This window comes from Phalacrocorax aristotelis, chromosome 16, assembly GCF_949628215.1.
Source record: "Phalacrocorax aristotelis chromosome 16, bGulAri2.1, whole genome shotgun sequence".
NCBI lineage: Eukaryota > Metazoa > Chordata > Aves > Suliformes > Phalacrocoracidae > Phalacrocorax > Phalacrocorax aristotelis.
In genome coordinates this window covers 11,930,622-11,942,278 of record NC_134291.1, presented here as the reverse complement: position 1 = coordinate 11,942,278, position 11,657 = coordinate 11,930,622, and the positions used below count along the sequence as shown (strand labels likewise).

The window sequence follows — 11,657 nt, the reverse complement described above, 5'->3', positions numbered from 1 at the left end:
AGCCTATCGCTTTGGATAACAAAGGGCAGGAGAGCAATAAAGAAAAAGGTGATCTGTCTGCTGCAGCTCCTTGGAAACAATTCGTTCCTTATTTTCTGCCCTTGGGCAGGCGTTGTGCTTTCCAGATAATGCAGCCTCTCCTGTGCCTGTCCACGCCGTGCATTTTTGTCCTGCCCTTGCTTGAAAAGGCTTTCCTTGTCTTCTTCCTCTCTGCTGCAGTTGGCTTAATCTCTCGCTGCTGCTGCTGCTAGAAGAGAGATAAAGGGAGTGTTGTCGGTCGGGTTGTTAAAAGCTTTTTAGTGGGCTGTAACGCGCGGGAAAGGGGGGCGGGGGGGGCAACTCAGTACGGGGGAGGGGGGAGGATCAGGCTGCGGGGAAAATGGGAAACCAACATCACCTTCCCCTCCTACGGCGCCAGCCCCCTACCCAGCGCAGCCCGGCCGTACGGCTCCCCGGGGATGCCCCTGCCCGCGGGTGTACCGTGTGTGTGCCCCCCGCGTGGGGCGGGGGGGGACGACACCCCCGCCCCGTCGGCGGCACTGGGGCAACCCCTGCCTCAGGGCTCGGCGCTCGTACCCGGCTCTCCCCGCTCCGGCACGGCACGCGGCTGGACGCACCGAGGAGACCCCGGGGCGGCTTCTCGCGGCTGGGCGAGAACAGGGCCTGGCCCCGAGCAGCAGAGCGGGCACCGCCGGTAGCTCGGAGGAGCGGGGCCGGCTCGGCTCGAGGCGTCAGAGCGAAAAGGGACGAGAACCGGCCCGGAGCGAGCGTCCGGCGGGAGGAAGGACGAGCTCGGGGGCGGGTGGGTGGGGGGGCGGCAGGCGGTCCGGTGGCCAGGTTCGGCTCCGCGCCGGGCCGTGGGGCAGCCGGAGCCGCGCCGGTGGGCAGGTGAGGAGCCGCGTGGCCGGGCGCGCTGTGGGTCGGCGGGTTTCGGCTGTGGGGTCTCCCGGTCCGCGGAGCCCCCGGGGGGGTGGGGTGGTGCGGGCAGCAGCGGCCCCGGACCGAGCGCTGTCGTGGGTCGGTGGTTGGGTTTTGGGGCCGAGCCCGTGCCCGGCCGTGGGGAAGTAGGGGCAGCCCCACCCGGCTCTCGGCTGCTCCTCGTCGGGGTCGGGCGGCGGCGGCGACCCCGGCGGGGGCTCCTGTGGTGCCGGGCGGGTCCCCCCTTGCCCGCGAGGCAGGCAAGGACCCTGGCTGCTGCCGCCGCGGTTTGCTGGAGGCGGGCTGGGCCCGGCCCCCTGTGGGGTTGGGGTGCGGGCCCGGCGCTGCCGGGGAAACGCGGCCTGCGAGAGCAGGAAGAAAGCGCTGCCGGGCCGGCGCTGGGCTGCCCCGCCGGGGTGCGGGGCCGGGCCCGCGCAGTTCAGTTCCCAAGGCCTCCCCGACAGTGCGCGCGTGGGCCGTGGGGGTGCAGGGCTGTGGGGTGGCTGCGCTCTCCGCGCCCCTGAGCGTTGCCCGTGGGGACTGCGGAGGGGGCCGGGACGCAGCCAGGCTCAGCTGGTTTGGTCCCTGAACGGGGAGAGCACAGCTCTTCTGTTCCTGGGCCTTGAGAGCAGGCTCCTGTGGCTGACGCCGGGGCCCTGAAACAGATCGAGTCGTGCGTTTTGAGGGCCTGAGCGAGGGGACTAAGTCGTGTGGTTTTGGGCTGAGGAGCAGAGGTCAAGTGCTGCATTTTTGGGACTTGAGAACAGGCTCAGCAGCTGGGCTTTTTGGCTCAGAACCGGTCCCAAAGTGAGCTGGTTTGGGGGCCAAAAGCAGAAGCCGGTTTGGCTGCTTGTGCAGGCTGGGGGGTGGGGGTGGGGGCATTGGGGGCTGCAGGGGAAAGCAGGGGTTGGGCAGGGTACGAGGACCCTCCCCGGAGGTGGGGGTCCGGTCACATCGGACCCCGAAGTTCGGGAGGCCGGCATGCACCAGAGCGAACTCGCCACCTGAGGCGGGTCTCTGGAGGAAGGGTGCTTTTTGGATCCAGCGCAGCGCACCCTCTTTGGGTCCAGCTCTTCTTTCTGTGCTGTTTAGGATAGTTATTAACCCATTAATCATACAAACTAAGTCACAACAGCTCTATTGGCTCCATCGTGGTTCAGAGCTCTGAATCAGTTTCATTTGGTGTCTAACACGTTTTTTCCCCGAGGAGAGGCTAAGTTTCAAAGTTAATTAGTTCTCACAAGTGTGTGTTAGTCGATAAAATTGAGTTATTATTAAAACCACAAAGGTGACAGGAGTCTCACGGATTGGGTCTATTTCTGAAAATGTATTCAACCCATGCAAATGTCATCGGGATACGGATCATCTGCACTTCATATTCTGACAAGACAAGATGCTGAGGCAGGGATGAGCTCCAAAAGGACTACTGAAAAGAAAAAACACGCACTCCACAAAGTCATGGGGTGGGTTTTTTTTGCGTTTGGGGGGGCGGGGTGGCTTTAACAAGAGTGCAGTGTTGGCTGGCAGCAGCCTGCAGAGTGTCTTTAGTGGCTGATCTCTCCTTTTCTTCTCTTCCACTCCTCTTTCAGGGCTGTAATTGTCATTTGGATAGTTTTAGAAGAGCAGTTAAGTTGCTCGCCTGTGTCAATGTGCTGGTAATACCAGGAAGGTGAATGCTTGAACCGGTCGGGCGGGTGGGAATGAATAACTTGGCTGCAGGTAGAACTTCTGAGGGAAGACCAGCAAAACCAGGAAGCAAATAGCAAGTTCCCAAAAAATGTGCGGGTGTCAAACACACAAAAGTTTCAATGCCGAATGTTTTTGGGAATATGTTCCCAATGGCTTATTTTGGGAAACATAAATTTTCAGGAGATTCAGGGTTGTGCGTGGCAAAACATGTCCCCCTGTTTTTGTGTCCTGCCGCACAAACGGCCGGCGGCAGGGCTCTTGTTCCCTGCTCTCGCTATTGCCACAGCAGGGCTGCGATATTTAGACCTAAGTGGGGATGGGTTTAGGAATGGAAGGAGAGAGAATGCCTGTGTTCTGTAAGGGCTATGAATGCTGACTCTTTGTCTCCGTCTGCCGCTTTTCCTGTGCGGGTGATGAAGCCGTTTTACTTTTCTCTCTTGTTCCTGGTCTAAATACCCACAGCGGCGACAGCTTCGCAGCTGTGCGATTTGTGTTGCTGTGTTTCTGTGGAGTCCTAGCTACGGCTCGCTTCTAGTGTGGCCAAGCGTCAAGGTAGGGCTTTCAGTTTAAAGCTTCAGAAGCGCTGCGCGCCGAGATGGGTGTAGGTGAAACTGCTGTTGCGCCTGCAGCTGTGCTCGCAGGGATGCTGGGTGGCTCCGCATCAAACCGGCGAGGTGCGCGTGGACCTCCGTCGGGCTGCGCCCTGGGTGCGCGAGCGTGCGGTGTTTTTGCTGTTCCGGCTTGTACGTGCGAGGGCTTAACGTTTGATTTAATGCATTTCCTTTAACGGCAGGCTGTAGTTGGGCTCTAGATGGTATTCCTACGTGGGTGCAAGAGCTGTGGAATGGTTAAGCTGTTGCTGTGCCTCCAGGTGACTTGTTCAGTAACGCTGTTTTTCCAGGTGCAGGTGGATGAGTCGTGCAGGGCAACGGAGGAGGGCCCAGGGGAGCGCTGTAAGAAGGTGAGTCTGTGTAGTACTGGAGGGAAGATGTGACTGATGGCTATAGGGCTCCATTATGGGTTTTACTCTTTTTCTTTTTTTTTTGTGATCCGAGGGTGCTAAGCGATGAGCCGAGCGTGATCTGGGCCCTGGAGGTGAGTCAGGCAAGGTGACCAGTGCTTGGTGGGCTGGAGTAGGTGTTCTTTTTCAGGTTATTCAGGGTTTTTTCTCCTTCTCTTCTCTTCACTTTCCCATCCCAATTTGGGACCGATTCCCTCAAACGGGGACTTCCCCCTGTGGGGCTGCTTATGCAGCCTGGGAGCTGCTGCCTGGGCACAAAAATACCTCAAACCCCCGACTCTGGGTCTGCAATGGGGGGTGAAAAAACAGAAAGAATTCTGGTGGAAAGAAAACAACTTGGGGCTTCTGGGAAAGCCAACTCCAGCTGGATTTGTGCAGCTGGAAAGGAAAAAAAGGGTGGTGGTGGGGAAGGAACAACCACCTAAAACCACCCACCAACCATTCTCATGCACAAAACCGAAAGTGAAAATGACCATTTTTTTTGTAGGGCAAAAGCACAAAAAATCCCCACAGAACTCAGTAGTTTGGAAAAGCAACCCCAATTATTACATTATGTAAAGAAGGTGGGGAAAAAAAAAGAAAACCAAACCAAAACCCTATCACAACCCTGATGCCTACAAGCAGTTCCTGGGGCTTATTCTGCGGGGGTGGGGAACCCAACCTTGTTCCCCAGGTTTGCTGTGCTGCTTCTCCTCCCTCAGGCATGGGGGGGGCAGTGGCATGGACAGTAGCAAGCACCAGATTTTTTTAAGCAGTCGAGAGGAAAGGACAAATGCTCGAGACGCTTTGCTGTTTGGTGCAGAGGCAATGAACGGTGCTGCTGGGGCTGCGAGGGGGAAAGGTGCAGAGGAATAGAAGCTCTGTGGATGCAGCCAAGTTACGGTTTCTGGATGGTATTAATCGAGAAGAGTAATTCAGATAATGCTGCTGCCCAGCGACCAGAATTGGGTACTGAGCCCAGGAGCTGCGCACGCGCGGTGGCGTCCCTGTGATCCACATTGCTCTCTCCGCAGGTAACAGCCCTGCGATGCTGCGGTGCCTGCGAGGTGATGCCGCCGTGCTCGTTGCTGCTTCCTGGTAAGGAAAGGCCTCCTCCGCTCCTGCTGCAGCGTGGTGGTGTGTCGGACACGATTCCCTGTGTCGGGTGAGGCCTAGGGCTGCCGGCGAGGTGAGCGAGCGCCTTTGGTGGGTGCAGGGGTGTCTCCTTGTGTGCCTGCACTACTGGGGCTGGTGGGATGGGAAGCTTCAAACGACCTGCCGAGGCAGGCTTCTGGTATGCTAAAGGCGAGTGGGTGAGGGCAGCCCTAGGAGTTACTTGGGAGCTGATAGAAGGGAAGAGGGAAAGGAGGAGGAGGATGACCTTTTCCCCCTGCACAGGGCGCAGAAGATAGCTGACTCCCCAGCTCACCAGAGCTCCCCGTCAGCCTCCTGTGCGCCTGCCCCCAGCTCCAGCACAAGCGAGCTAGGCTACGTGCCTAGGAAGCCTCATCTCGTAAGAGCGGTAAGATACCCATGTATCCTCTTTAGGTGGAGGTCGGCCTAGAGTCTGGAGCTGCAGAAGAGGCAGGGAGGAGAGGAGGGGAAAGAAGCATCTGAACGGCTAAATTGTGCCAGCAGCGCTGAGAGCGAGAGTCGCGGTGAGTCCTGGGCCACTGGGGCCCTGTTGCCTCTCTTGTGCGTCCTGGGCCCTCCCTGTCTCTCCCCTGGCCCCCTCTCTTTCCTTACCTGCTGCAAAATTGTTTGGGGTTTTTTTTGCCCCCCCCGCTCCTTCTTTCTCCATCTCGCTCTGAGTGGCTCCCTGCCTCCCCGTCTTTTCAGTCCTCCCTCTCTCTGTCCTGTAGCCTGTGGCTACTTGTTCTTTCTCCGCCTCTCTCTGCCTGGCTCTCGCTTCGTTTTTTTTTTAATTCCTCCTGCTCTGTCCTGTAGCCTGTCGGTGTTTTGTCTTTCTCTGGCTCTCTTGGTCTGAGTCCCTGTGTTACTGAAAAACGCGGTAAAATCGGAAACAACTCCTCAACGCCAATTTAGTATTAAAGAGCAGGTGTTCTTTATTCAGGCGCTGGATGCATGGGGGATCGCTCCTCCTGGCGTGCGTACCTCACACACCTTTCCCGTACAATTTGTAGATCAAAATTTTACGTATTCATACATAGTCATTGTTGTCCTGTCTACTGATCGGTACAAACTTGCTCGTTCCACATGTAAATCGCTGCGCAGGCTCGGTTGTCCTCTTCTGTTCTTCTCTTCTGTTCTTCTCTTCTGAGTCGGTGGTGGTCTGTCAGTTGGTGGTCGTGATCTCCCCCTGCCAGAATTACCATTTACCTTCTTGGCTATTAATCTTGGCAGTCTTGGCTAGTTTTCTCAGTCCGCTCCACGAAAGCGCGTTTTGTCATCCTTTTCTGACAGAAGCACGTTGTCTGTTGTTCTGTTGACATTTATGATTACCTAGGGACTAATATACAGATCAACAGATGTGCTGATTCATACACTCCATGTTCCCATAATGTAACAACGTCATTGGTTGATTGATTTCATCACTTTGGTTACATTTCCCCCCTTTGGAAGTTTTGAAATAATCATTTTCTCAATACTGCCATCTTAGATCAATAATATTGCACTATGTCAGTTTAGTGTTTGGTTCATCTTCTCAAAATTTTCACTTGATTGTGGTCTCTAGGGCGTATGCATGTTCCATTTTATACCCAAAATTTTAGTAATTTGTTGAGTTACCTCTGCAAAAAAATGTGGTCCCCTCTCAGATGACATTCCCGTTGGCACTCTAAATCTTGGTATTATTTCTTTCAGCGACATTTTAACTACTACTCTAGCTTTGTTGGTGCAGCACGAGAAAGCTTCTGGCCATCTAGAAAATTTGTCCATCAGCACTAACAAATACTGCTATATCTATTTTGTCTGGGTAACTCAGAGAACTTAATTTGCTAATAATCTCTGGGAGAATGTTTTGTTTTGTTACTCCTAAAGGTGGTTTCCTTTGGTTCAGGGGATTATTTCTAGGACAGATTGGACACTTAGCTACTATGGGTTTAACTATTCTTGTCATGCCTACACACGCTACAGATGTTTTTAAACTCAAAACCGTAGCATCTACACCCTAATGTGTTTGCTCATGCTTTTCTTTTGCAAGTTCTGTCATAACTTGTGGGGTTGTTATTATTGTTTTTCTGGTGTTACCTACCATCTCTGTGTTTTGTGATGCTTCCAATTGTTCTGCTAATTGCTCATCCAGTTTATTATATCTCGGTTTCAACTTTGGAAATCTGATCTGTTTTACTGGTACTAGTGCAAGGATGCCTTGCTCTGCAGTCCTCTTTGCAGCTTTATCTGTCAATCGTTTGCTTATGTTTACAGCCGTCTGGCTGAATTGATGAGCTTTGCAACGCTTTACCGCCACTTCTTTTGGTTTCTGCACGTCTTCCAGAAGTTGGAGAATTTCTTCTTTATGCTGTATCGATGATTTTTGGGCTGATGGCAGTCCTTTCTCCTTCCCAATAGCTCCATGATCGTGGATCACACCAAATGCACGTTTGGAATCAGTCTAGATATTTATCCTTTGTCCTTCTGCCATTCGCAGAGCTCGCTTCAATGCTACCAATACTGCTTTCTGTGCTGAGGTGTTTGCAGGCAGCGTCCCTGACTCCATTCCCTCGGGGCGATAACGACAGCATATCCGGCCATTCGCTTCTCTTCTCGCCCAGAGCTTCTTCCATCTGTAAACAACTCCAGATCAGGATTTTCCAGAGGTTTGTGTCTCAGGTCTGGTCTGCTGGAATAGACTTGTTCAATAGTTAGCAAGCGATCGTGTTCGAAATTGTCCGTAAGGTTTTCTGTTGTTAAAAACATAGCAGGATTCAGTATAGCAGTAGTCTTCGATTCCACATCATCTTGTTCTAACAGAACAACTTGATATTTCAACATTCTGCTAAGGGATAGCCAACGACCCCCCTTTTGTTCTAAAACAGTCACCGCTATGTGCGGGACACATACTGTCATCTTTTGTCCCATTGTTAACTTTGGGGCTTCCTGGATCGGCAGCGCTGTTGTTGCTACTGCCCGTAAACATCCAGGCCATCTTTTACTCACGTGGTCGAGTTGTTTGGAGAAGTAGCCCGCAGGTCTCTTCCAGGTTCCCAGTCGCTGTGTCAGCGCTCCAAGGGCTAAATGTTGTCTTTCGTGGTCAAACAACTCAAAAGGTTTAGCGAAATCAGGTAGGCCTAATGCAGGGGCCATCATCGAGGCTGTTTTCAGTTCTTTGAATGCCGTTTGGCATTCGGGCGTCCGGGTTAAATATTTATCCTTTGATTCTTTCAATGCCTCATATAATGGTTTTACATACAGTCTGTAGTTCAGAATCCAGAGCTGACGCCATTTCACTATTTTCAGAAAAGCTCTCAATTCCTTCGGGCCGCTAGGTTTGGGAATTTGACAAATAGTTTCTTTCTTTTCACTTTCTAATTTTCTTTGTCTTTGAGATATTTCAAATCCTAAATAAATGGCTGCTGCTTCTCCTATTTGGGTTTTGTTTCTGGAAACTCTGCATCTTCCTTGGCCCAGAAAATTAAAAAATTTCAAAACATTTTTCTTCACTTTCTGCCGCTGTCAGAATGTCATCCGCATTCTGGTAACAATATGCCTCTCCCTGGGTTCTGTTTTTTCTATACATTTCTATATTTCTAATTTTTTTCTTGCCAGCTGAGTCCCAAATATCGTAGGACTAATTTTAAATCCTTGTGTAAGTACGGTCCATGTTAGCTGTGTCTTTCATTCTGTGGTGGGGCTTTCCCATTCCAAAGCAAATGGGCTTTGACTTTTTATGCCTGGAGGTATGCAAAAGAAGGCATCCTTCAAATCTAGTACAGTAAACCATTTATGCTCCTCTTTTAAAGAGGTCAGTAAAGTGTATGGATTAGCTACTACTGGATGTATATCTTGGGCCACCTGATATATAGCCCTTAAATGGTGAACTAGCTAATACTCTTTGCCTCTAGATTTCTTTACTGGCGACACAGGAGTACTATATTCTGATTCACATTCCACTAAAAGCTCATATTCTGAAAAATTTTATAATTAACTTCTCTAATCCTTCTTGAGCCTCTCGCTTAATAGGGTATTGTTTTTGTCTTACCGGCTTGGCTCCAGGCTTTAAGGTTACTTTTACCGGCTCTGCCCACTTAGATCGCTCCAGAGCTCCGCTCGCTCAAACCAAAGGAATTACTACGTTTTCCACTTCTTCGGGAACCTGTTCCTCCCTGGAGGAATCTTGTAACATAAATGCTCTCGCCTCTGTGGCTTTTGATTCTGGTATTAGTAATTTAATCTCTCCATCTTTACAAGTTACTTGAGCATCTAATTGACTTAATAGATCTCATCATAACAGAGGCAGTGGACATTCAGGCATAGACAGAAACTGGTGAGTTGCCCATTGCTTCTCCAATTTAAACTTTAATGGCTCTGAGAGGGGCTAATTTTTCTTTGCCCTGTCACACTAACACCACCTACTGATTTATGATCAAATTTCTCTTTACGTGTATTCAATACCAAAGAAGTGGCTCCCGTATCTACTGAAAATTCTATTTCTTCATTCCCTAGCTTCAGTGTAACCAGGTGTTCAGCTAGGGTTGATTCCCCTGGTCTCCTTCATGCCAAGCTACTTCAAGCATTTTACCCAGATCTCTGGATTCAGGTTCTTCTAGCTTCTGAAGGTTTCTTCTCCCCCCCCCCCCCCCGCCACTATCTGGGGCTGATTGTCTTATGAATATAGAGACCAACTGAATTGCTTTTTCTGTTTTTTCTGTGTTCAAATGAGTATATTTTCTGGCAGTCACCTTCAGTCTTTCCATAAAGGCTGAAGGGGACTCCTTTAATTCTTGTCTCGCTTCATAAATTTTGACCCATTTATTGCTTTTGGCATTGCATGCCTTACTCCAAATAAAATCTCTCGTTGACATCTAGTCAACATTCCCCTGGGTCCTGGCTGATTAGGGTCCCACTCAGGATTTGTAGATGGAAAATTCTTATTCATTGTTCTCTGTAAATTCCTGTTAGCATGTGCTCCCTGCACCTGCCTTCTGGCTGTATTCAATACTATTTTCTTGTCAGTTCCATAAAGTGAAGTATCCAGTATCACAAGTAGAGCAACACTTCAAGTTCTCACCACATTTTCCTCTTTTCAAAAACATTGCCATAGAATCTTGTGGACATATCTCACGCTGTTTCTGCTGCTCTGGATGATTCCACAGTGTAAAGAACAAAACATATGCCACTTCTGCCCATTTGCCTTCCCTTTTTACAAAACAACATTAATTGCAAGATGGTATGATATTGCAGTGTCTCATTTTCTGGCCATTTGTGCCCACCTTCCAATTGATACGTTGGCCACCAATGATTGCAGTATTCAATTAATGGTTTCCGAGTTAGTGGGTCACCGCCCCCGATGTCTTTCCAGTGCTTCAAAATACATCCCAAAGGTGTTCTCTGTGGGATAGGTTTCTTACTCAGAAATGCTCCCATCTCCCAGTCAACTAGTAGTTGTGATTGTGCGCTATCGCAAATACTAGTCAGAGGGACTCCACCCCCTGTTAGAGGTCTCAGTGGAAATCCGCCGCTGGGATTCTGCTCTCACTGGAAATCCACCACTGGGATCTGTAGCCCCCTGCTAGATATCCCTGGAGACTACAACCCCCTGTTGAAGACTCCCCTACCCTTGGGTCCTGCTCCACAGGCTTTCACCTAGCAGAGACTTAGCAACTGAGGTACCTCTTGGCCCCAACCCTGCGTAGCTTTCGCCATGCCTTAGGGGCAGGCCTGTGGGACTCAAACCCATGATCCTATCCTATGTGGGAAGCTAACCCCACGTATTATTCTACCTAAGTTTCCTCTTAAAAGAATGCCTTGTTTACCTCACTCCAGGGGATCTTGTTCAGAATTCTCCGGCCTGGGGATCGGAAGCTCTCCCCGAGAATTCCTTGGGGCTAGCTGCAGGTCCCACGGTCCCGCGGATCTGTCAATATTCAAAAGCGGGTTCCCATCTGGGGTGCGAAAACTGTTACCAAAAAACGCGGTAAAATCGGAAATGACTCCTCAACGCCAATTTAGTATTAAAGAGCAGGCGTTGTTTATTCACGGCGCCAGACGCACGGGGGATCACTCCTCCTGGCGTGCGTACCTCACACACCTTTCCCGTACAATTTGTAGATCAAAATTTTAGGTATTCATACATAGTCATTATTGTCCTGTCTACTGATCGGTACAAACTTGCTCGTTCCGTATGTAAATTACTGCGCAGGCTCGGTGGTGGTCCGTGAGTCGGTGGTCGCGATCTCCCCCTGCCAGAATTGCCTTTTGCCTTCTTGGCTCTTAATCTTGGCGGCCTTGGCTAGTTTTCTCAGTCCGCTCCACGAAACCGCGTTTTGTCATCCTTTTCTGACAGAAGCACGTTGTCTGTTGTTCTGTTGACGTTAACGATCGCCTAGTGACTAAAATGCAGATCGACGGATACACCGATTCGTACGCTCCATGTTCCCGTAATGGAACACCGTCTCTGGTTGATTTCATCGCTTTGGTTACACCTGTTCCTGTTGTTCAGTTTCTTCTTTTTTGGCTTTGTTTGATTCTCTCTGTGATTCTGTTTTTCTCTGCCTCGCTTTTCCCAGCTCCCCGTCCCTCACTTTGAATGCCCGTTATCCTTCAGCAGCTCACTCTCCCTTGGTTGCCATCCCCGTTTCTGAATTCCTCCTGCTTTGCCACGTAGCCTGTGATTTTTTTCTTAATCTCTCTCTGTCTGCCTCAACGCTCCCGCCGCGCTTTTTAATTCGTCTGCTCTGCTCTGTACCCTGCTACTGTTCTTGCCTTTCTGAGTTCTTCTCTGTCCAGCTCCCTTTCCCTGTTCATGAATTCGTGTTCTTCCTGCACCCACTGCTGTTCCCTGTGATCTCCGTCTCTCTCTGTCCAGCTCCCTGTCCCTAGGTTTTAATTCCTGCCTCTGCCCGCTGTAGCCCGTCTAGATTTTCTCTCG

At 50.8% G+C, this 11,657-nt stretch overlaps 1 long non-coding RNA gene across 1 annotated transcript in view; it reads left to right on the top strand.

Annotated features, from left to right (window-relative positions):
- Positions 1–4,284: 4,284 nt before the first annotated feature.
- Positions 4,285–11,657, top strand: part of LOC142065152 (uncharacterized) — a 76,452-nt gene continuing 69,079 nt past the window's right edge. Inside the window, exons 1-2 of the long non-coding RNA XR_012663301.1 lie at positions 4,285–4,796; positions 5,156–5,265. This is a non-coding gene — a long non-coding RNA (uncharacterized LOC142065152). The remainder of the gene's footprint in view (positions 4,797–5,155; positions 5,266–11,657) is intronic.